This window comes from Dipodomys merriami, unplaced genomic scaffold (assembly GCF_024711535.1).
Source record: "Dipodomys merriami isolate MVZ:Mamm:240054 unplaced genomic scaffold, mDipMer1.0.p SCAF_290, whole genome shotgun sequence".
NCBI classification, from domain to species: Eukaryota; Metazoa; Chordata; class Mammalia; order Rodentia; family Heteromyidae; genus Dipodomys; species Dipodomys merriami.
In genome coordinates, this window is record NW_027204382.1 from 179,127 (window position 1) to 201,424 (window position 22,298).

Sequence of the window (22,298 nt, forward strand, 5' to 3'; positions counted from 1 at the left end):
GAACCATCCTCCCAGTCCTGGACTGCTTAGCCCCAGAGGTATAATTTTGTAAGAAAATAAGAAGTAAATAAACCTTTACGCTAACATCCATTGGTATTCATTTACAACCAAATGTAAATCCTGCCATACCGTTCATTCTAGCCCCTTAGTCTATCTGTCACGAGCCAAAGGCAGTTTTTATGGTCTGTTAGTGTCACCTGTATTCAGAGAAGCTCAGAGAAACTGAGAGCTTGGAATGATGAGTACTACCTAAAGCAGGGGCACCTTTCAGAGGGACTTAAAGCTCTCTACACTTTGGAGGGGTACATTTTCTATTTCTTCGGGTTCATTTTCAAACATTACTAGCACTTGCTACTGGAAAATGATGGTCTGTATAATGACCCAATTCCAGCCATCAGAATTGGAAGGGACCATGCTGGTTGTTCCTGTTACTGTGTTGTAAAGCCACTGAAGCTGACTTTCCTAGTCTTTATTCTGTCTTCCCATGAGAATATAATTAAAGCAAGGGAACAAGGAGGTAGAATCTCAGATGATTAATAGTCAAGAGGCTTAATGCTTTCTGCCTTATTTGTGAGACAATCTTTTCTTAAGCCTATGCAGAGCCAAACACAATGCACATTCAGCATATGTTTATTAGACAAAAATAGGGGGGTTGGTTTTATATTGAATTGCAGTGACAGTCCATTTTGAATGCTAGTCGGATGATGAGATATTTATTCAATAAAAATGTCTTTCCTGTACTCTAGTCTGACCTAATGCTGTAAGTGAGTGGACTGCATCTCATCTCTAGGGCACTATAATATGTATCACAGGCCCTTACATAAATCCATCACAGAGCAGTGCTGACTAGGCCTGGTCAGGATGGGCAGAGGATTCTCGATTGGATACTGGGGACCACTGGCTACCAGCCACTGGGCTGGTTGTGTACTTAGCAAGCATATGTCATTGACTGTTGCTTGTTTTTCTCAGAGACTGCGTGATTTTCTTTGCATTATCTCATTTCATCCTCATAGTAACTCTAGCAATAGGTTCTGGTTCTGTATCCTGCCCTGCTTGTTGTTGTTGTTGTTGTTGTTTCTGCCAGTACTAGATTTGAACTCAGGGCTCATATTTACTATCCTTTGAGCCGTGTCCTCCAGGCCCCTTTTGGTTTATTTTTTAAATAAGATCTAGCATTTTTACCTGGGCCATCATGAACTGCTGTTATCCTGTTATGCATTCCTCCTGGCAGGGATGAAAGACTTGTGTCGCCACGCCCAGCTTATTGGTTGTGCTGAGAGTCTTGCTAACTTTTTGCCTTGGCTGGCCTCAAATAGTGATCCTCTCAATCTCTTCTTCCTCAGTAGATGGGATTGCAGGCATTAGCTATTATGTCCAGCACGTTCTCTTCCCCCTGCCACCTGTGCTTTGAATCATGGTTTTATAATGTAGGTGTCTAGCCTCCAACTCGGGAGCCTATCACTTCTGTCTCCCGAGACTGAGATTACAGGCATGGCCCACCACACCCAGCCTTTATCCCCTTTTTATAGATGATAAAATTGGGGCCCAGGCAAATTTCCCAAAGTCAATGTATGGTCAAGCCTAAAGTTGAAATCCTATGTATCCTGGGAACATTTGACCCCAAAGTCAGTAGTCTAAGGCTCATCAGATATGATGACTGTACCCTACTAAATTATATATTAAAGTTGTCTCTCAGAATACTCTTGTGTTTTGTCCTTTACCCTCTCAGCAAAAGAACTGAAGGGTAATGGCATAAAAGTGACCAAACCCATAGTGAAGACTTTTGTTTGCTGCTGAGGTAGGCAGATGATCTCTGACTAAGGGTGGCTATATGTCATCCTTTCTGTTTCCTTGAGGCACATGGCATATGTCCTGCTCAGGTGGGAAGGTAGCTTGGGGGTGGATGAGTATGCTTTGCTGGAGTCCCATGAAGCACGCATGGTGAGGGCAGAGGAGCATGAGTGTACTCTAGGCAGAGCAGCTTCACATCCGACAACACGTCCCCAAGTGCCTGGCAGCCTCTGATGAATCATGGCATTTTAGGCTCTGCATGTGTCATCGGCATCTGTGGGCTGAAATAGCACGGAAGCATAGTAGTCATCCGCAGATACAAATAAAAGTAAAAGACACTGTCATACTACCTGAAGTTTTCTACACAGCAGCCAAATGCTCCTGAAATCTGTACATTTTGGACTTTTTGTCTTGAGAGCTAACACATTTACTAGCTAGAACCATCTTAGCATTTTCTATTTAAATATCTTAAGATTCAGTCGTAAAATTTTCTCTCTAAGCTAAAGCTGTTTATAGATGCTTAACTACTGTGTGGGCATATTAAAAAGAAAAAGAGAAGCTATACTTAAAAAATGATACGAAGTTGTTCTGATTCATGTTGCTGGCTAGCTAGACAGACAGAGCACCACATTTCAAGTTCCCATCTCAGTTTTGTTTGTGAAATGCGCTTTGGCAAAGAGTTTTCATTAAACAGCGCAAGTAATATTTACAATAATGTAAGTTCAAGACTGAAAACTAGTTCTTACATCGTTTAGATTGGAGTTCAATTTAGGCTTTACTGCACAGACTGAGCAAATTTCCTTGAGCCTCAGTTTCTCAAGTATGAGATGGAATACCAGCTGGCTCTGAGGTCTTAGAGTTGGTGAGCAAATAAAGTAATGCCAACGTGCTTCTGGGCATGCTACATGATGTTTCAAGTAATTTTCCAATTTTAAAGGTGTAGCCTTGGTATTGTAAACTCCCTAGCCAGCAGTTGGGCTAATCCATCACCTTTCTTCCTTCATAAAAGGTACAATGCCCGTTCAGTCTTTCAAACAACACAGTTTTCAAGAACACAGATTTATTAACTCTGAGGATGTATGCAGACTTCCTTCAAATGAGCAGGACTTACATGTAGATTGGCAGGAGGCATAGTTTATACAGTAACTGATCATTTACATATTAGCATTCTGTACTTGTGAATTTCATAGATTCCTGACATTGATCTCTTTAAGTGCCTCAAACTTGATTTGTATAGGATGTTCAATTAAAAAGCTTGCTTTACATTATTTTTGTTGGTGGTGATGTTACTAGTGTATTTTTCCTCAAGCATGTTCTTATTTCTTCATGATGTGGGATCATTTAGATTGCTAAGGCATTCTGTTGAAATACAGTCCTGTATGTAGGCCAGTGAGGGGCATGGTGGTGCTCTTTGCCTATTTTAAATCATCCCAGATTAGTGAATTATCTTTTGAATTCTTGTATCAGCATTTTAAAGTTCCCCCTTCTCGTTGTTGCGGCTCCCCTTCCCCACCACCACGACTCTGGGCTGACCTCTTGCATGTTCTCTTCTAAATTTGCAATCTTTTGTTTAGAAAAAGTACAAACATATTGGAATTATCGTTACATTAAGAGTCAGTAGACATTCAGGGAATCTCTGTTAGCATGTGAGGTTTGTCACATACCTTTTTGATATCTTTTCTTTCTTGAGAATGTATTTGGGCTTATTTTGCCCATTCCAAGTGACTTGTGGCTCCTAGATGAATTGTTCTGTCCAACACTACTGTTTCTATTCTGCGTTAGTGCACTTAGTGAGGGAGTAGCTGAATCTTCTGAGGAGGTCTCACCCATACTTATATTAAACAAGTTTGAGGCTCTTGAAAAAGAGATGAACTTCAGTTCCTGTGCAGATGTTATATAAGAGATATCCCACTATTTCAGTTCTGGGGTCTGGACAGAACCTAAGAATATGTAGTTTGGAAAGAGATCACAGACAGTTCTAAAGTGCATAGCTTCTCCAGACATTTCTCTGCATTCTTCCTCCCCTCCCCACTTCTGCTCCCACCAGGAGCCACTGGGTAAAGCTTTTATGACTAGCAAGTGGTTTACTAAGATGTTTTCACCTGAAGGTTAAAGAAATGCCAACAAATAGTTCTATAAACCCATGGTTTTCAATGGTTCCCTGATCAGCCGATGTAGAGGTTGGGGTAATGCACCCTGTGTTACTTTGCATGCATATGTGATTAAGATATCTTTGTTGAGATGATGATACTGGGTTATCTGGCTGGACCCATGTACTCACAAGGGTAGATATAAGAAGGAGGCAGGGAGTACAAAAGCATAGGAGATGATGCATTTTGAAGATGCAGAGAGCAACCATGAGCCCATGAATGAGGCAGCCCCTAAAAGCTGGGTGACAGGGAGAGAGATTCTCACTTGAAGCTTCAGAAGATATATACAGTTCTGTCAACACATCAGTTTTGCCCTTTTGATGCCCAGAACTGTAGGAGAATAAATTTATGCCATAGACTTACCAGATCCTGTATGGAGATCTGTATATACAGGGATCAAGGGTTTTGCAATCATTGCTTTGTGTCTGACCCAGGGTAAAAGCTGAAGTAATTACTTTAAATGGACTATAAGGCCCTCCATAACCTGCCCCCTTTCCTCCTGCTCCTCCTCCATTTTCACAGTTCTCCTCACCCAGCCGGTCCCCTATATTAGCATTCCCCCACAGCCAGCAGTGGGTACATTCCACACCCAGCCCTGCTTGACTGGCTGTTTTCTCTGCCATGAAAGCTCTTCTTCCAGATAGCAGCTTGGCCTGTGCCTAGACTAGCTTCAGGTCTTGACTGAGATGACATCTAATTTTGTTTTCTCTGTCTCTTTGCCCCAACTAGACTATATAAGAGCTTAGAAAACACAAAGCGTGTCTGGGATTTCCCCGCCTAACTCTTAGAACCTAGCACATAGTGAGCATTCAATAAATATTTGTTGAATGAAAATACCCTTTATACATAGCGTTGCCTGGCTCGATGGGGAAAAAAATCCTAGAAATGAAATTACTATATTACAGGATATTAACATTTAGAAAAGTTCTTGATACACATGACTGAATCCTATTCTGCTCAAGGTTAAATCAGTTTATGCATCCATCAGTAACTGCAAGATTACCCTATCCACTGCACCCTCATCAGTCATAAACACCCAAGCCACCTGTATCTGGACATTCTATCCCTTTTAAATTTGTAATGCTTTGATTGAGAATTTGCACTTGTTTTTCAGGCATTCCCCCTCTTTATGCTGTTAGCTTTTGTCCCTTGTCTAGTCTTCTAATTTAGTTCTAATGTTTTCTAATTTAATATCAATATTTTTCTAATTGATACCTTGGGCTTCATTACATTGCAGATTACTAAGTCTTTGTTATCTGTATTGCATATATATTTCCCAGTTTGTCATTTTCTCTTAAATTTTCTAATTATGATTTTCACTCTATGGTTGGTATGTTTGTTTCATTTTTAATGTTGTCAATTTTATTCTTAGAATTGCCTTTTATTTGGAATGGTCTTATCTGCCTCTTATAATTATGTGAGATCTTTATTTTTTGATGTTATTCTTTAATCTCAAGTGTTTGATCACATTCTGCAAGGCAGGAATCAAATGTCCAGTTTTCCTCCTTAAATAGTAAGCACTGCACATGTTTTTCTTTCCCACGTCAGCAACACCATCTTGCCTGTATTCTAAGCCTTTATTTCTAGTCTGTCTCAAATATCTCAGTTCAGTCATTTATATTTGTAGATTTAAACATCGTTTTGTGTCTTTTAAAATATTTATTTTGTATTTTTAATTGGTTGGTTCTAAATAAGTCTTTGAATGATTCTGTCAAGTTTAGGAATAGATGTGGAATTGACTTCCTAAAGTAAAAATCAGGTCACGTCCCTCTCATGATGAATCAATATCCTACAGCCTTCAGAATAAAAAGGCCATTCCCCCCCCCTTTTTTTTTTCAATACCAAGGTTTGAACTTAGGGCCTTGCTCTTGCTAGGCAGGTAGTCTACATTTGAGCCACGCCTCAAGCCCAGGCGTTACCTCTTAATGTGCTTCTGTGGTTTTAGAACTTGCCTTTCAAACTTTTCAATCCGCTTTATTACTTCTCTTTGCCTAGAATTTACATAGCAGATCGTCACCTGTATCCTATACAGTTTCTTACTTCCCTGTCTTTGCTCAAGTTGATCTGTCTGTGGCTGACTCCTGTTTTACCCTAAAATTCATTATACCTTCCAGCCTACTTCCACACTGGCCAAGCCCTGTGACCAGTCACGTGTCACCCTGTGAGACTCTGTCACAACCTAACCCATTGCATCACAATGGTGGGTTAGTCCTCCCTGGTAAGTCACTAAGCTCATCTTTTCATATTGCTGTGTTAGTCCATGGTGTTGGGGGTCAAACCCAGGGCCTCAGGTATGCTTGGCAAATGCTCTACCACTGAACTATACCCCCAGTCCTCCTGTTCATTTTGTATTTCTAGTACCTTCCATGCTCTCTGTCACACAGTTGGTAATGTGGGTGAATTAGGGGAGAACATTCAAGATTAAAAGCAGGGAGATAAATTATTGCAGTAACCAAAGTGAAAGGTGATTAAGAATCTTGACTTGGCCATGTTGTTAGGAATGGGACATACTTAGAAAATATTTGAGGAAAAATGTACCAAATTTTTGTGACTGGATAATGTAAGAGCAAAGTAATTTGAATCTTAGAATTTTGACTAAGACCTCAGGTAGATATTAGTTCCTTAACTATATGTAGACCTTCAGGAAGATGGACAGACTTAAGGAGGATATTAGGATTATTTTAGAAGTGTTATATGTTGACTATACCTTTATGATAACCAGTGGAGATTTCTGAAAGGCAATGAAATATAAAGAGGCTAATTATATACTTAAACCAGGATCCTTTGAGTTTAAACAGGATGTTATTAATAATTATGGCAAGACAACAAGCATAACCAGCAGTGACCTTGATTTGAACTGGTTTATGTTCAAAGGTCAAATATAAAGCTTAAAGCAAAAGATCTGGAATGTAATGATTTGTTAGTCATTAGCATATAGGTACCCGGAGAGTGGGTAGGGTTTCAGAGAAAGTTTATGAGATAAGAAAAGAGTGAAAACAAAGCCATAGCAATGACATTTTCCAGTGATTATCACTGGGAATTTTTTTTTTAATAATCATGTCCCCAAATTTTCCTGAAGATCTGACATTCTAACCATCTCCATTTGTCACCCTTCCCCCAAGTTCCATACCTGGCTGTTTGTAAGCTATAGCCAGATGTGGATATTTTGTTTTGTTTTGAATTCTAGGGGCTGGTGATGTAGTTTAGTGACAGAGTACTTGCCTAGCATGCACCATGCCTTGGATTTTATTCTTAGCACCAAAAATAAAAAGAAAGAAAGGGAGGAAGAAAAGAAAAGAAAAAACTAGATCTGCATGTTTATAAGGAGGAAGAGGAGCAGCAAAGGACACTGGGTGGTCAGAGAAAAGAGACAGGAAATTGCAGTGCATCTGGAAAGAAACCTTTGGAGAAAAAGGAGGGTGGCAATAATGCCAAGTGCTACTTAGAGGTGAACTACTGAGTGCCTGCAAAGTACCCATTGGCTATGACCTTTGGAGGGGACTACTGCTCTTATCTGGAGTGGCCAGTATAGCTGTCTGGAAGTAGGCAGAGGAAGCAGAAAGAAGAATAAAGCCTTGCAGGGCAAAGACAATAGCAGCCACCAGCATTTCTGCAGCAGTCAAGCAAGGAGGATTGCTTCTTGTTTTAAATGTGAACACAGAGCCCGTTGAACCTATCATTTATTGACTACAGGAAGCAGCCAGTAGGAAAGGACAAGGATGAGTTAAGCTAATTTCCCCAGTGCCTTTTCCTTGTCAGGGGTGCCATGCTGTGCCATAGGTTGCTCCTCTAAGAGTAACTCTACAGGGTTAGGGGCATGACTTAGGTGGTAGAAGAGTTGCTTATCAGAGGGAGGCCCTTAGTTCAGACCTCAGTGCTGACAAGAAAAGAGAATGACAGGAGAAGAGGAAAAAGAGGAAAAGAGGGGGGAAGGAGGGAGAAAAGGAGAGAAGAGAGGGGAGGAGGGAGGGGGAGAAGAGAGAAGAAGAAAGGAGAGAGAAGGAAGAAGAGGAGGGTGAAGAGGAAGCTTGGGAGTATCTTAAGTTTTTCTCCTTTTTCTGAAGATTCAAGATGGAAGCCTTTGAAGAGAACATCCGTGTCTCTTCTAGCTGCACTGATTTGCTGAACTGTCATTGGTAAATAACACATCAACCTAGCTTTATAAGCTATTATAATGCATACTTACGTTCTGCAGGTGAACATATCTCTTAAAACACATATGTATTCCTATGTGGTATCATATATGTTAGAAGAGTGGATTTTTTTTTTTAAGATTTTTTTTTCTGGAGAAGCTTCAGGGAAAAAAAGTTACAATAGGAACCTGTTTTTCTGATCTGCTATCTCATAGTAAGAAGCTAGTTGTGAGGTTTACTTCCTCCGAGGAAGAAAGCAAGGAGACGCAGGCAACTGGATAAGAAATGTCTCATTTGCTCAGAAGAGGCCCCAACATGCTCTGAGAAGTAAGGATTTCAGGCTTAATGTGCAAGAACAAAAGGCCGTTGTGAACTGTGTACAAGAGTTGGTGAGAGTTTGTATTCTGCCCCTTTTTTCTGTGGGAGTTATTTCCTGTTGTTGACTAGAGTTCTTTATTTAGAACCACCTAGCTTCAGAATGCCGGCTAGCTCACAGAAATGTGTGTACTTAGAACATAGACTCATTTAGACTCATTTCAAGACAATCTCTTTGAACAACAACAACAACAAATCACACTACTCATATACAGAGACAACCTGATGTTCCAGACACCATAAGAAAGAGCAAAACATGTTTGGTGTAGCAGTTGGTGTCACCTAAATGGTCCAAGTAAAAGATATTTCGCAGGGGAAGGGTGTTTCCATTTAATGAATCGATATCATTTTACTTTGTAGTGCTAAATGAGTTCCTTGACATTTTAGGGAAGTAACCAAAAGCCCTCTATATTTGTGAGGAAGCTTCTATGCTGTAGAGCATAGTAAAAGTTATACTAACAGGTGAGAAATATGCCCAGAATATATATATTTTGAGCCAACTGTTCCTTTATTCTTGCTTCCTATTAAGGTGGACTTTTTAGTAAGAACTCTGGGTTATTTTAGCATTGTCAGTGCATTTTATAGTAGCATTATCATTGAGTATTATAGGGTTTTGGATTTTTTTGTATTTTGTTTTTGAGACAAGGTCTGTCCTTGAATTCATGGTCCTCCTGCCCCTGTCTCCCAAAGTGCTGGGATTACAGATGTGTGACTCCACATCCAGCTCGGTCTATTAGTAAGAGAGAAGGGGAAGAAAGACAATATATCGGAATGTGAGGAATAAACTGTTAGTTACTGAAGTCATGGGGAATAAATTAATGTGTGAAATACAAATAGTGTCCAGTATTTATTAACAGACACTAGAACCTATAAATAAAACAATTTCCCAAGTTCTACTTCATGAGGAAGCTTAAGGTAGAAAGCAAAGAAAATGTGTTTCTCTAACCTAATAAATTCTAAAATAAATTTAAATTATTTATTACAATGTATTTGTTTTTGATGCCAGGCTCATACCTGTAATCCTAGTTACTCAGGAGGCTGAGATCTGAGGATCACAATTTGAAGCTAGCCCAGGCAGAAAAGTCTCCATGAGACTCTTATCTTCAGTTAACCATCCAAAAACCAGAAGTGGCTCTGTGGCTCAAGTGGTAGAGTGCTAGCCTTGAGCACAAAAAGGCTCAGGGGAGCTGGGAAGATGGCTCAGTGGTAGAGTGCTTGCCTTGCATGCCTGAGGCACTGGGTTCGATTCCTCAGCACCACATAAGCAAAAAAAAGCCGGAAGTGGCACTGTGACTCAAGTGGTAGAGCACGAGCCTTGTGCTGAAGAGCTGAGGGACAGCGCCCAGGCCCAGAGTTCAGGCCTCACGGCCGGACCCAAAAAAAAGTCTCAGGGACAGAGTTCAAAGACCCACAACCACCACCAATGACAACAAAAAGCTAAAGCCAGAAAACTGGCTCATGCTTATAATCCTGTTTACTTGGGATGCTGAGATTTAGAGGATTACAGTTCAAGACCAGCCTTAAGAAGAAGGTTTACGAAATCCCATCTCAATCAATTACAAACAAAAACAACCACAGCAAAAGGGCATGGTGGTGTGTACCTGTGATCCCAGTTACATAAGATACATAGATAGGGATACTGCAGTTCAGAGTAGCTCTGACATAAACAACTAACCCTATTTGAAAAATAAGTGAAAGTGAAAAGGCCTGGGGATATAGCTCAAATGGTAGAACACCTACGTAGCCAGTGCTCTGAGTTTCCACTCTAGTATCTGGGGTGGGATCAGGGGTGAGGTAGGGGTCGTGTTAAACTCTAGATAAAACAGAAGGTGCACTACATTTCCCTGATTCCATTACCCTCTTTGCCTGAGGTTGCCACTTTTGTGAACTTTATTATCTTAAATATTTTTTGTCATTGTTCACATACGGACCTGTAGGCAATATGTAGCAGTATTTTGCATGTTTCAAAGTATCTCTCATAAGTGATACTTTATTATATATTTGTATGTGTGTGTATATTTTTATTTAGTACTTGACTATGTTGGTATGTGTCTTTAGTTCTTTTTAACCACTATATTTTCAAGTGTGTCAATTTGCTTTCAACTTTGTCAATCCTAATGTTTCTTCTAATTTTTACTGCCACAAATATTCTTCTCTCCATGAGTAGACATGGACCATAAGAGTTCAAATGGGCTGGTACTAAACTGATTGCAGCTCCTAAAAAAGATGATGTGGAGTATCTTCCTAATTTTTAAGTTCCTTTAGGAAGGTTGAGAATGAACCATGATGGTGGATATTTACACCTCAGAAATCAGCAGATGCCAACAAGTAAGAGCTTTGTTCTCTACCCCCACTTGCTGATAAAAGCACACCACTGGTTAAAACCCCCCTTGGGAGAACTGGAGTCATTCCTGAATCATTTCTGCAGGGCTTATTTTCTTATGGAACCCCAGTAGAGAAAGACTAAATATATATGGGTAAGGATCTCAGCATCTCCAGCTTTTTACTAGAACATGCCAAATTATCTTCAAGGTAGCTATACCATTGTACATCAATAAGTTAAGAGAGTTCATTTTTAAAATCTGCATTCTCATGAATTGTCAAACTGTAGTTTTTTGGTGGTTTTTTTTTTGGCCGTGGGGCTTGAACTCTGGGTGTGGGCGCTATCACTCAGCTCTTCAGCTCAAGGCTAGCACTCTACCGCTTGAGCCACAGTGCCACTTCTCGTTTTCTAGTGGTTTATTGGAGATAAGAGTCTCACAGACTTTCCTGCCCGGTCTGGCTTTGAACTGTGATCCTCAGATCTCAGGCTCCTGAGTAGCTAGGGTTTCACTGGCACCCGGCAAACTGTAGTTTTGATAGCTATGAAGTATCTTTATAATTTGTCTTGTTCTACTGATGAAGTATCTTTTCCCATTTATTAGACATTTGTTGCCTCTTTTGTCCTTTTTTCTATTGTGTCTTCATTTTCCTTGTGTCTTTCTAAATGTTAACTCCTAGGAATTACTTACTAATCCTAATATTGTTTTGATTCAGTGAAACATGTGTAATATTTGTGTTACATTTGATGATCTTTAGCTTGCCTTGAACTTGTTTAATAGGTGCTTAATTTTTAATATAATCAAAGTTATTGATCTTTTTCTTTATAGTTTATGCTTTAAGTATCTTGTTTCTTAATACTTTAATCTGTATAATTATTTTTAGATTTTAGTTTTTATATATTTGTCTCTAAAAGCATTGTCTCAGATTTTGTACTCAGCATTAATACTGTTTCTGTAGAAAGCAGAATTGCACTCAATTCAAGTAAAGAGACTTTAAGGAGGGACCTTTGCAGAAATAGGACAAAAATCAAGGCAAGGAACTAGCACAGTAGGCTGTTACTGTCTTTATGACTGAAGGAGATAGGGGAGGAAATACTGCTGCTGGGGTCAACCCAGCAAATCCAGTGGGAGTTGGCATCCTGGAGGAGGGGCCATGTGTCAGAAGATGTGGCTGTCCAAGGTTGGGTACTACTGGATGGTGCCAGAAGTAGGAGTCTCTCCGTGTTCTGAATCACAGATCTGCTGCTGCCTTCATTGACTTCATTCTATTGCAAGATAGTTAGCAAAGGACTTGAATGGACCTAGAAACTTGTCCACATTTCAAGGTTTGGTGTAAGGCAGAGGCAAGGAGAAAGTGAGTCTGAGAAGACAAACCATAAAAAAAAAAAAAAAAAAAAGAAGACAAACCATAGCATGCATTACTTATCCTGAAGTCATAAACCTATTTTCCTACATTCTCTCCTAAAACTTTTCAAGTTTTGTTTTATGTATTTAGATTCTAGTCCACCTGAAATAGTTGTTGGTAATATTAGACACCAATTTAATTTTTATGCAGATAACTAGGTTACCCTGAGCTGTTTCTAAAACAGTTTATCTTGAATGGATTATTCTTTTTCACTGGTCTGAAGTCTATACCAACATCTCTCTTTTAATTACTAGAGCTTTATAACCACTTTGCTATTTGATATAACACCCTCTGTTTTGATCGTTAATTGTATTATAGCTATCAGTGGCCTTTTATATTCCAGATTAGTTTTAACATTAGTTTGCCAACTTCCATAAACTTGAGATTTAAAAAAAAATATGATACTTTGCCCTCTGACTCTATTTTAGATTCATTTCTGTTCTTATAAATTTGATTCAACATTCACATTTAGATGCTATTACAGTACATGAATTTAATAATGAGCTAAATAGTTTTGGGGTTTGTTATTGAAAGCTACCAAAGGCTCATTCTGCTTTTTTGTTTGGATTTATTGTAGGATTTTGCTTTTTGTAGCATTAGTAGCTTTTCTTTTCTTCTATTTTTTTTTTTTTTTTTTTTGGTCAGTCATGGGGCTTGAACTCTGGGCCTGGGCGCTGTCCCTCAGCTCTTCAGCTCAAGGAGAGCGCTCTACCACTTGAGCCATGGCGTCACTTCAGTTTTCTGGTGGTTTATTGGAGTCTCACGGACTTTCCTGCCCGGGCTGGCTTTGAACCGTGATCCTCAGATCTCAGCCTTCTGATAACAGGCATGAGCCACCGGTGCCTGGCTAGTAGCTTTTCTTGTATCAGGGTCCACTTTATATTGTTACTTTTAATTTTAGTTTTTATATATTTGTCTCTAAAAGCATTGCCTCCGATTTTGTACTCAACATTAAGGAAGAATAAATTTCAGAAAACATGCATTAAAAAATTGTGTGTGTGTGTGTGTGTGTGTTTTGCTGGGGATTGAGGCCTCACACATATGAGACGTGATCTACCATTGACCTCCACTACCAGCCACATAATTGGAACTACATGTATTATATTGATGAGTCTATGGGAAAATTGTTGTTTAATAAGACAAAGTATTCTTGTCCATGTAAGGGTATAGTGCTCCATTAATACTGATCTTCTTCTCTGGTAAACGTAAAGTTATGCTCTCACTTTTCATTTTTAGCCATACTGTAACAGTTAATAATCCTGGAATCTTTATCCCATGGCTTTTAATTTTTCTCATTAAAACTAAAAAGCAAAGCATGATGTCAAGCATGATAACAAATCAAAGTGGATTAATTACAATGTATGTCTGATTAAGATTTTTTTCACCTTACATAATTTTGGCTTTAATTCCTTAAATAAATTAAACAGAAACATAAAATGGTGTTGAAATTGCCAAGATTAGTCCCACAAAAGGTTTTCTTTTTTTCTTTTCTTTTCTTTTTTTTTTTTAATCTCCCCATACTGGGCTTTTCTGCATCCAGGTCAGTTTAGTAGACAATCCCTTTTTTGAGACAATGTTTCAGTTTGTAGCCCAGGCTAGCTTCAAATTCAGGATCCTTCTGGTCCAATCTGCTCCTTATGAGGATTTTACCCCCACGCCTGGCTGAATCAGATACTTTTTAAAGTGAGATTTTTTAACTTTCTGTGCCTCTTTCAGATGTGTATTTTTTTTCTATGAAGCATCTTTAGGATGACTAAATAAATGTTTTATTGGGCAAATGCACGATCATAGCAGAGCAGTAGTGGGCGTCAGTGTTGCCAATGATATTCTTGGGGTATTTGCTGCTATCTACTCTCCTTTCTAAATTTGGTATCACAGATTCAACTTCTCTTTTTAAAAAGGGAAGTTGCATATAGATCATTCACACTACTAATTTCTCCTGAAAGCCAGTTTCTCTGATAATTTCCCATTTAAGGAGTTTCATATAGCATAAACATAAACAAGACTTCTCTTAAGAAAATAGTTTTGATGCAAACTATTAAAAGCATGTTTTAAAAAATCAGTGACTAGTTACACACATGACCCTAACGTGGTGTTGGCGTCTATCTGAGCTGTTTGCTTTAGTTTCTTCCTAATGGACTTCACTCTACATTTCTAAAACTCTAAATATAAAAGATTATTTTAAGTTAAAAGTATTTTCCAACTTAAAACAAGAGATTATTACTGAACTTTTGGGTAGTTTGAAAACATACTCACTCTGACAATAGGGTTTATACAACTATTCTACAATGGGGATTAGAAGAAAAAAGAATATTGTTCTTGGATGTAACTCAGTGGTAGAACACTTGCCTATAGTGTGCAAGGCTAGTTCAATCCCCAGCATTGCAGGGTGGCAAGGGGAGGGAAAAAGAGAGAGAGAAAGAGACAGAGACAGAGAAAGGAGAGAGAGAGGAGAGAGAGGGGGTGACGGAGGAAGGGAGGGAGGGAGGCACCTCATGGAGTAAACTGGCATACCTACACAAAGTCTTCAATTTTTGTTAATTTTACAAAGTAGAAATTTTATAGCCAGAGTTTCAAATATTGGTTTGAATGTATTTATAAATATTACAAAATTCATCATACTTCTCTCAAAAGTCCTCTTTGCTCATAGGTGGTTTTTGTTCTGTTTGTTCTTAGGTGGTTTTTGTTTTGTTTAGTTTTGGTTTTAGTTTGGTTGGGCCATGGTCTTGCTATATTGCCCATGCATTCTGTAACTTCTGGTCTCAAGAGAATCCCCTACCTTAGCCTCCTAGGATTAAAACCACACCCCATCACACTCAATTTTGATAGGTGGTTTGCAGACACAGCATCCTAGATGGTTGCTACTATGAATAAGAGAATATGTGTAGCAGAAAATGTAATTTAGTCTAGCCAGTCATATAAATTTGCACATTTGGCATTAGAGTAGTGTTTTGGGGGAAAAATACTTTTCTATCATCACTTAGGTAGGTTTTTCTAAAAATGTATATTGGTTGATAATTTTGTATTCATAGCATTTTGATAATTGGCATATATTTGTATTCCATGACCACAAGGGCATGAAAGTGATAAAAATACATGGTCATTTGTATCATTCAGGTAAGGTCCGAATGGTTTTTCTCCAGCCTCTGCTAGCTGATTTTACTCATAAAATCAAACACACACACTCTCTTGTGGTGCTAGGGCCTGTGCATTCTAGGCAAGGTGTCTACCACTAAGTTACATCCCTAGCCAAAAGCTGTATTTTAAAATGTAATTTAATTCAAGTTTTTCATTCTCTGAGTAAGTTGAAGAGTATAGAATGGTGGAATTATAACAATAATTTGGTGTTTGTCTACAGGGTCATGTCCTCAGTAGTGAGGCTGTTCAAATTAACTTTTTAAAGTTTGTGCTTTGTGAGTTTTTCTTAGTCCTTGTCACTATGTTAAACTGAAATGGCGTATTTTAGAAATGCTAAAAACCAGTTTTAATTGTAATATTATATTCCTAGTGATCTAATTATGGAAGTCCCAAAATACTACTTATACGTGCACAGTTATTTATGTGTGCATGTGTGTGCAACACAAGGAAAATTCTAGCAGGAAAGATTAACCCCTTAAGTTCATGAAGCTGGTATGAGTTGGGTCACCATTCCTTAATTTCCTCATTCATTCTTCCAGTACTTGTTGAGTGAGTTCTTAATGACAGTTTATGAGCCATGTACTGTTCTGGAGGTGTGAGGACACCTTACGAATCCTATTAGAAGCCAGGAAAGTATGATGAGTCTCTCCATTTTTCTTTTTTTCTTTCTCTTTTTTCTTCCTTCCTTTTTCTTTTTTTCTCTTTCTTCTTTCCTTCTTGCCTTCCTTTTTTTGTGGTTGTTGAAATTTGTTCATTTGGGTGAGTTAAAAGAAGGTTAAAGGCAAGCAGAGTTCAGGGTTTTGTTTGTTTAGAAAGACTTGTTGTCTACAGAGATGGAACTTAGTGGGGTGCACTTCCCAGTGCAGCAGCTTGGTCCTGTGCTTCCTACACACTGACTCCTAAACTGTCTATTCATCTTAGGGAATTCATGGTCTTCTCAAGTCACTCAGCATTCTTGGCTTCTCAAGGGAGTTGGGTGAAGGTTAGACTGTGCAGCCTCTGGATTTCTTTATCTTTAGGAACTGGCTTGTTGAAATGAGGAATTCAGATGGCAGATTCTTCTTAGGGCCTCTTAGGTTGAGATTAGGAAGCAGCACCTGCCCTGCCTGTGATTCAGGGACAGTGTTATGAAGAGTGGACAAGCAGGTCCATAGAGGGCCTTGGAAATTGTCATGCTGCCTGGCCTTCCAGACAGCACAGTCAGATGCCTTGAATCATAATGGGTAGCACGGGTAGAACTGTTCAAATCCATCTGTGAACCTGAAAAGAAATTCAAGAAACATCCTATTGAAGACAGCACATTACCATTGCATTTTTAATCCTTTCATTTAGAATTACGTTTCAGACAAACTGAGCCGGTTACAAAGCACTGTGTCTCATTTAAGCCCTAAGACTCCTCCCTGAGGGTAGTCAGAGTGAAATCACCTTTTTAGAGACTCCTAGAAAAGGCTCTAGGAATCTCTAACAAAGTCCTTTTGCCAGGTGCAGAAGCAAGGCTCAGTAGTGCTGAGGTTCTGATTCAGCCTCCTGGCTGTGGCCAAAGAGCTAAACCCAAAATTGCCAGATTCAACAACCCTGACCTTCTACCAGCAGAATCTGTGCTGATCTAATGTCTGTGACACTAGAGGTTAGGAAACTAAAAAGTCAAAGATTAATTATAGTTTAGAAACAAGATTTGTACATGATTGTCACACTCCTAGTCCAGGACTCTGTTGATTCTCAGGGACAAAAATGGTCTAGAGGCTGTGCAATTCTAACATTTGTTGGATTTCCTGTGGAAGTCAGAGTGCTGATTGTTCTAAGAAGTTATGACCCCCTCAAATAACTGCAGATGGTTTATAGTCTCCTTTCTGTATTACAGTGCCAATGTGTGGAAAGTAGCAAGTAATACTGTGTTACAAATGTTTCTGAAAAATACCCTCAAGTCCTGGTGGAATAGTGTCCTAGCAGGAAGGGAACATGGGAATTAGTGAAGCCTCCAAGAAAGGTGTTCACATTTCAGTGGACATCAGCCAGATGTCCGTGGCTCACACCTGTAATGCTAGCTACTCAGGAGGCTGAGCTCTGAGGATCAGGGTTCAAAGCCGCCTTGTAAGAAACTAGTCCCTGAAACTGTTATCTCCAGTTAACCACCAAAAACAAAAACAAGACAAAAAACAAAAACAAAACAAAACAAGTAGAGCTCTGGTTCCAGTAGTAGAGTACCAGCCTTGAGCAGAATAGCTAAGGGACAATGCCTAGGCCCTGAATTCAAGCCTCAATTCTTCAAGCACAAAAAAAGAAAAGAAAGAAAGAAAAAGAAGGAAGGAAGGAAGGAAAGAAGGAAGGAGGAAGGAAAGAACGAACAAACTTTGTTTGATTTAACACAAGGTTTCAGAGTGTAGCCTAGACTGGCCTGGAATTCTGTCTGTAGACCACACTATCCTTCAATCCACTGATGATCCTCCGGCCTCAGCCTTCTGAATGCCAGGATTCCAGGTATGCACTATTGTGCTCAGTTTCTTCACATGTTTTTGAAGATTTCTATATCAGTAGTAGCAAATGGTATAGGAAGAAGCTAATGGCCAAGAGAAGCCATCTTCTCTAGTAAGGGTTAGAGGGACTGATGAAAAATGTTAGAAAAATCCAAGCACTTAGGAGGGTGAACCAGGAGGATTACAAATTTGAGGCTATCCTAGGCTACGTAGGAGACCTTTTCTCAAAAACAGAAAACTAAAATTTAAATATTGTCACTTTTTTTTCAAAAGAGAAAAAGGCCTATTTCTAACTGAAGATTAAAACTCCTTTGAAATCTAGGAAGTGGTCATCACACAATAAATAGTTCAGTAACAAAATGGCAAGCTTTAGAAAGGTAGAATTGCCTGTGCCATCTTTGAGAGATTAAAAGTTCTCAAAATCATCTGCATGAACTCCTTGAGATTCAGATGATGTGACCTCCAGAAATTTATTCTGAAAATCTATTCCCAAGTTTTCAATTACAGAAAACCTACAGTTATGGTCGTATGATTTTGTATTTTCTTTTTTTTGGGGGGTGGGGGGGATCTGGTCATGGGGCCTGAACTCTGGGCCTGGGCACTGTCCTTCAGCTCTTCAGCTCAAGTGTAGCACTCTACCACTTGAGCCACAGCACCACTTCCAGATTTTTTCTTTTTGCTTATGTGGTGCTGAGGAATCGAACCCTCATGCATGCAAGGCAAGCGCTGTACCACTGAGCCACCTTCCCAGCCCCAGGACTTTGTATTTTCCATGAAAGATTATTTAGTTCCTTTGGTTGTATACAATTTGTATTAATAACTGAAACATTTATCTTTTTTACCATAAAAACAAGACCAATATTTGAAAGGTATAAATGGATAATTATTACTGGAATTTCACGTGGAGAGTGAAATACAGGATTTAATGAAGGCAAAAACAAAATCCTTAAAGGTTTTGAAACCTATTTTAAAGTCTTTGTTTCTTGGGCTAGGAGCATAGCTCAGAGGTAAGAGTACTTGCCAACATGGGCCTACACTGTCAATCTAGCACACACACAAAATAAGTCTTTATTAGTTTATGTATCTAGCTTGTACCTTGTTTATTTGGCATATGCTAATTAGATGTTAAACATGGCCTTTAGTTAGTGTTGTTATATTGCACTAGTTTGCAAGTTACACAGAGGAGCAATGATGTGTAGGCTGGTACCCAGACCCTACCACATGATACTAAGAAGGGCCTCTCTGAAATTAGGTTCATGAATGTTGTTAAAATTTTGTGTATATCATAGTTAAATGTCAATGACTGGCCCAATTTCTTATAACCATTCTAAAGTTCTGTGAAATTGAGGAGCAACTGTAAATTCTGTATGAAAATCTCTGAGAGTAAGATTATTTTAAATGGGTCTTAAAATGTCCCAGAGAGTGAAAAATCACATTTACTTACTAAGCATCTCTTGTTGGTAAGTAACTTCCTTTCTTCCCTCCCTCCTTCCCTTCCTTCCTTCTTTCCTTTTTTTTTTTTTAATCATACCTCTGCATGATTTTGAAAGTACAGGGAGGGCCTTTCTTTATATTCATAGACTTGAATTTCCAGGGCTGAGCAGGATTGCTGTGCTGGCCTATGTGTGACTCAGTCTGGAAGAGGAGGAGGAGGGGAAAGTTAGCCACCTGGTGTTGGACTACAGCTGTTGAAGCTACTACTTCATACTTTGACTTCTGGGTCCAAGATGCCAGATTCTAAAAGTGGGAGATGTAAGAGTTGTATGTAACATGTGAATTGATAAGATATTGCAGGGTTGGAAAACGAGGACTCAGGTTGCTTTCCTAAGAACTCAAACCTTTTGAGCATGCATATAAACTTCAGTGAGGGGCTGGGGGTTTAGCCCAGCAGAAGGGCGTCTGCCTGCAGCGCAAGGCCCTGGGTTCGGTCCTCAGCCCTGGAAAAAAAAAAAAAAAACTTCAGTAAATTGGGTGTCCACGCTAAAGACGCACGCACACACACATACACAATGCCACACTGATTTTAGTTGTTTTGTATAGGAATACTGCATTTGGTGAGCCATTTTCTAGAAAATATTCAAGTATCATAAAAATTCTGCAAGTCTTTCTGCTAACTCAAATTCATGAATAGCAGTAAAATTCATTTTAAATTCAACAGAGTTAATGCCTCTGGCCTCCTACAAAGATATCACAGGAAAAAGATTATTGTAGCTTCTATTTTCAATGGCTTTTCCTTAAAGTGAGCACTGAAAGTATAAATGAGTGGGTGGTTAGGAAACTGTGTCGTCTCTGAAATACAGAACTCTGTAGCTAAGAAGTATCTTGGTTCCCTGGAACAATGTCTGAATACTGTGCCATTCAGGCACAGATTCTACAAGACCTGCAGAGGGTCTTGCTGTGTTATAATGAATCTTTCCAAAGATGTCCACAAATAACTAACTTTTGGCATTGATCATATTTAAGGAAACATCTGTTGAAGGTTTGGTTAAAAAAAAACCTTTTTTTTCTATTTCCCTAAAAGATGCAGTTTAGGCACGGTCTCCTCTACCATTTCAGTCCAAGTTTAATTTCAGTAAGATCACCAATTTGATTGATAAATCATTACATAAGCTTGAATAGGTCTAAATTTGTCTTTGTATTAACGACTAATAATCACCTTTATGTTGGGTCTTAAAGCTTTATTAGCCTTAAATACAACCATCAGAGTTGAGCATTAAGCGGTAATCTAGGAAGAAATTATTGATTGGGGTGCCAGCCAAAACTTGAAGGTGCCTGAATTACTTTGGTACTATCTCTGCACGGAAGCTACCTGTAATTCTAACCCTGAGTTTTGCAGTTGAGTTGTCTCCTGGCCTCTTTTCCTAGTGCTCTTAAATTCAAACCGTTCAGACACTCACGCTGCCTGCACACTGTATAAATCCTCCTGCTTCCCGTGAGGAGCTGAGAGCCTCAGCCTGGCCGAGGGAGGGACGGGCCCGGCGGCGCGAAGCCTGTGGGCTGTGGGCGTCTCCGCGCCCGGCGCCCGGCGCCCGGCGGCCGGCTCTGCTCCTGGCTCACTGGGCCACCCAAGCCCCTCCTGGGCTCCGGCCGGCTCCGAAAGTGATCCGTTTGGGAGTGTGGCGCGGAGAGGGCAGCTCCGGCTGGAGCCCCCACGCCGCCACTGGGACGGGAGGACCGGGCCCTCGGGGGATCCCCCGCCCCCGGCCCTGCGGGGACCCTGCCCGCCCCGCTGACCGCCCCGAGTTGCCGAATAGCTCAGATGCTTGTCATATTTGCGGTCGCGCGACTCCGCGGGCCGTTCGCGCGCGCCGCCGCCGCCGCCGCCGCCTTTGTCACCAGCGCCTCGTTTGCCTGCTCCCCCGAGTGCGGGGTTAGTGGCGCTGGGCCGGCCGGGGCCTCGCTCCTCTCTCCCCCCCTCCGAGCGGCTTCCCCACCGAGCCTTGCACGGACGCGCGCGCTGGCCCGCGGGTGAGCTCGGGGCGGCGCCTGGCGCTCCGCCGGCCCCTTCCTGCGCCTCCACGGCCGCGGCGGGGCCCGGCGTTTATCTCGCCCCTCGGGATCGCCGCGGGGGAGGGAGGTGGGGTGGGGGTGGGGGTGGCCGGGCCGGGGCGGGGCCGGCGGGCCAGGGGCGGGGCCGGAGGGCGGGGCCGGCGGGGGGCGGGGCCGGTGGGCGGGGCCGGCGGGCCGGGCCGGAGCTCGCGGGAGGCTCGCGGGCCGCACGTCACTCCTGCACGGCGAGTGCTGGAGCTGGAGCTGCTGCTCGCTCGGGGCGCCCCCGCCGCCTGCCGCCCGCTTCCTCCTCGCCGCCGCCGCCGCCGCCGTGCCGCTGTGCCGCTGTGTCGCTCCACCATTGTATAATGCTCCCGGCGCGCGGGCCGAGGACGCCCGAGTCTTAGGTTGGGGCTCGCCTGCCGCCAGCTCCCCGGCGCCACCCTCGGGCCCCGCGGCGGGCACCCCGCATGGAGCGGGCATAGCTGAGGAGTGGGCGGAAACCCCTCCGGATGCTCTAGTTCCCAGGTGGAGTTGCATGTGGTAAGTTCACCCCGCGACCGGCCGGGAGGGTCCTCGGGTGCGCGGGGCTCCCGGGGGCCGGTGCGGGGACCCGGCCGGGGCCGGAGGAGCCCGTGGGGCGGAGGAGGGGCCGCGCGTCCGGGCGAGGGCTCCGGGCTGGAGCAGGTACCCGGCGCCTCGCTCTCGCCCTCCGCCTCCCGGCCCCGCGCCCGCGGACCCCGGGCCGAGGCCGCGACCCCCGCGTCCGCCGACAGATCCGCGGGGGGAAGGGCGGGGAGCGGGCGGCCGCCGACCGGGATCTGGAGGGGGTCGGCAGCTGGTGGGAGCCGGGAGGTGGGGCGGAGGGAGCCCGGAGCTGTCGCCTTTTCCAGCTCTGTGTGTGTGTGTGTGTGTGTGTGTGTGTGTGCGTGTGCGTGTGTGTGCGTGCGCGCGCGCGTGGGGGGCTGACGGTTGTGTTGTGAACGGGTGAGACTTTTTCGAGGCTCGGATTGCCGGCTCGG

General features: G+C 41.8%; 1 protein-coding gene across 7 annotated transcripts in view; it reads left to right on the top strand.

The window, feature by feature from the left end:
- Positions 1 to 22,298, top strand: part of LOC138839041 (SERTA domain-containing protein 2-like) — a 117,016-nt gene that overhangs the window by 72,855 nt on the left and 21,863 nt on the right. For 2 of the 7 annotated variants that reach the window (XM_070038680.1, XM_070038679.1), the window contains exons 1-2: positions 6,194 to 6,232; positions 8,006 to 8,077. The exons of 2 other annotated variants lie outside the window; for them this stretch is intronic. The gene's annotated coding sequence lies outside the window, so the exon portion shown is untranslated. Of the gene's footprint in view, positions 1 to 6,193; positions 6,233 to 8,005; positions 8,078 to 8,289; positions 8,402 to 21,625; positions 21,820 to 22,298 lie in introns of those variants that run through there. 3 more of the 7 variants (XM_070038682.1, XM_070038684.1, XM_070038683.1) reach the window with 3 other exon arrangements.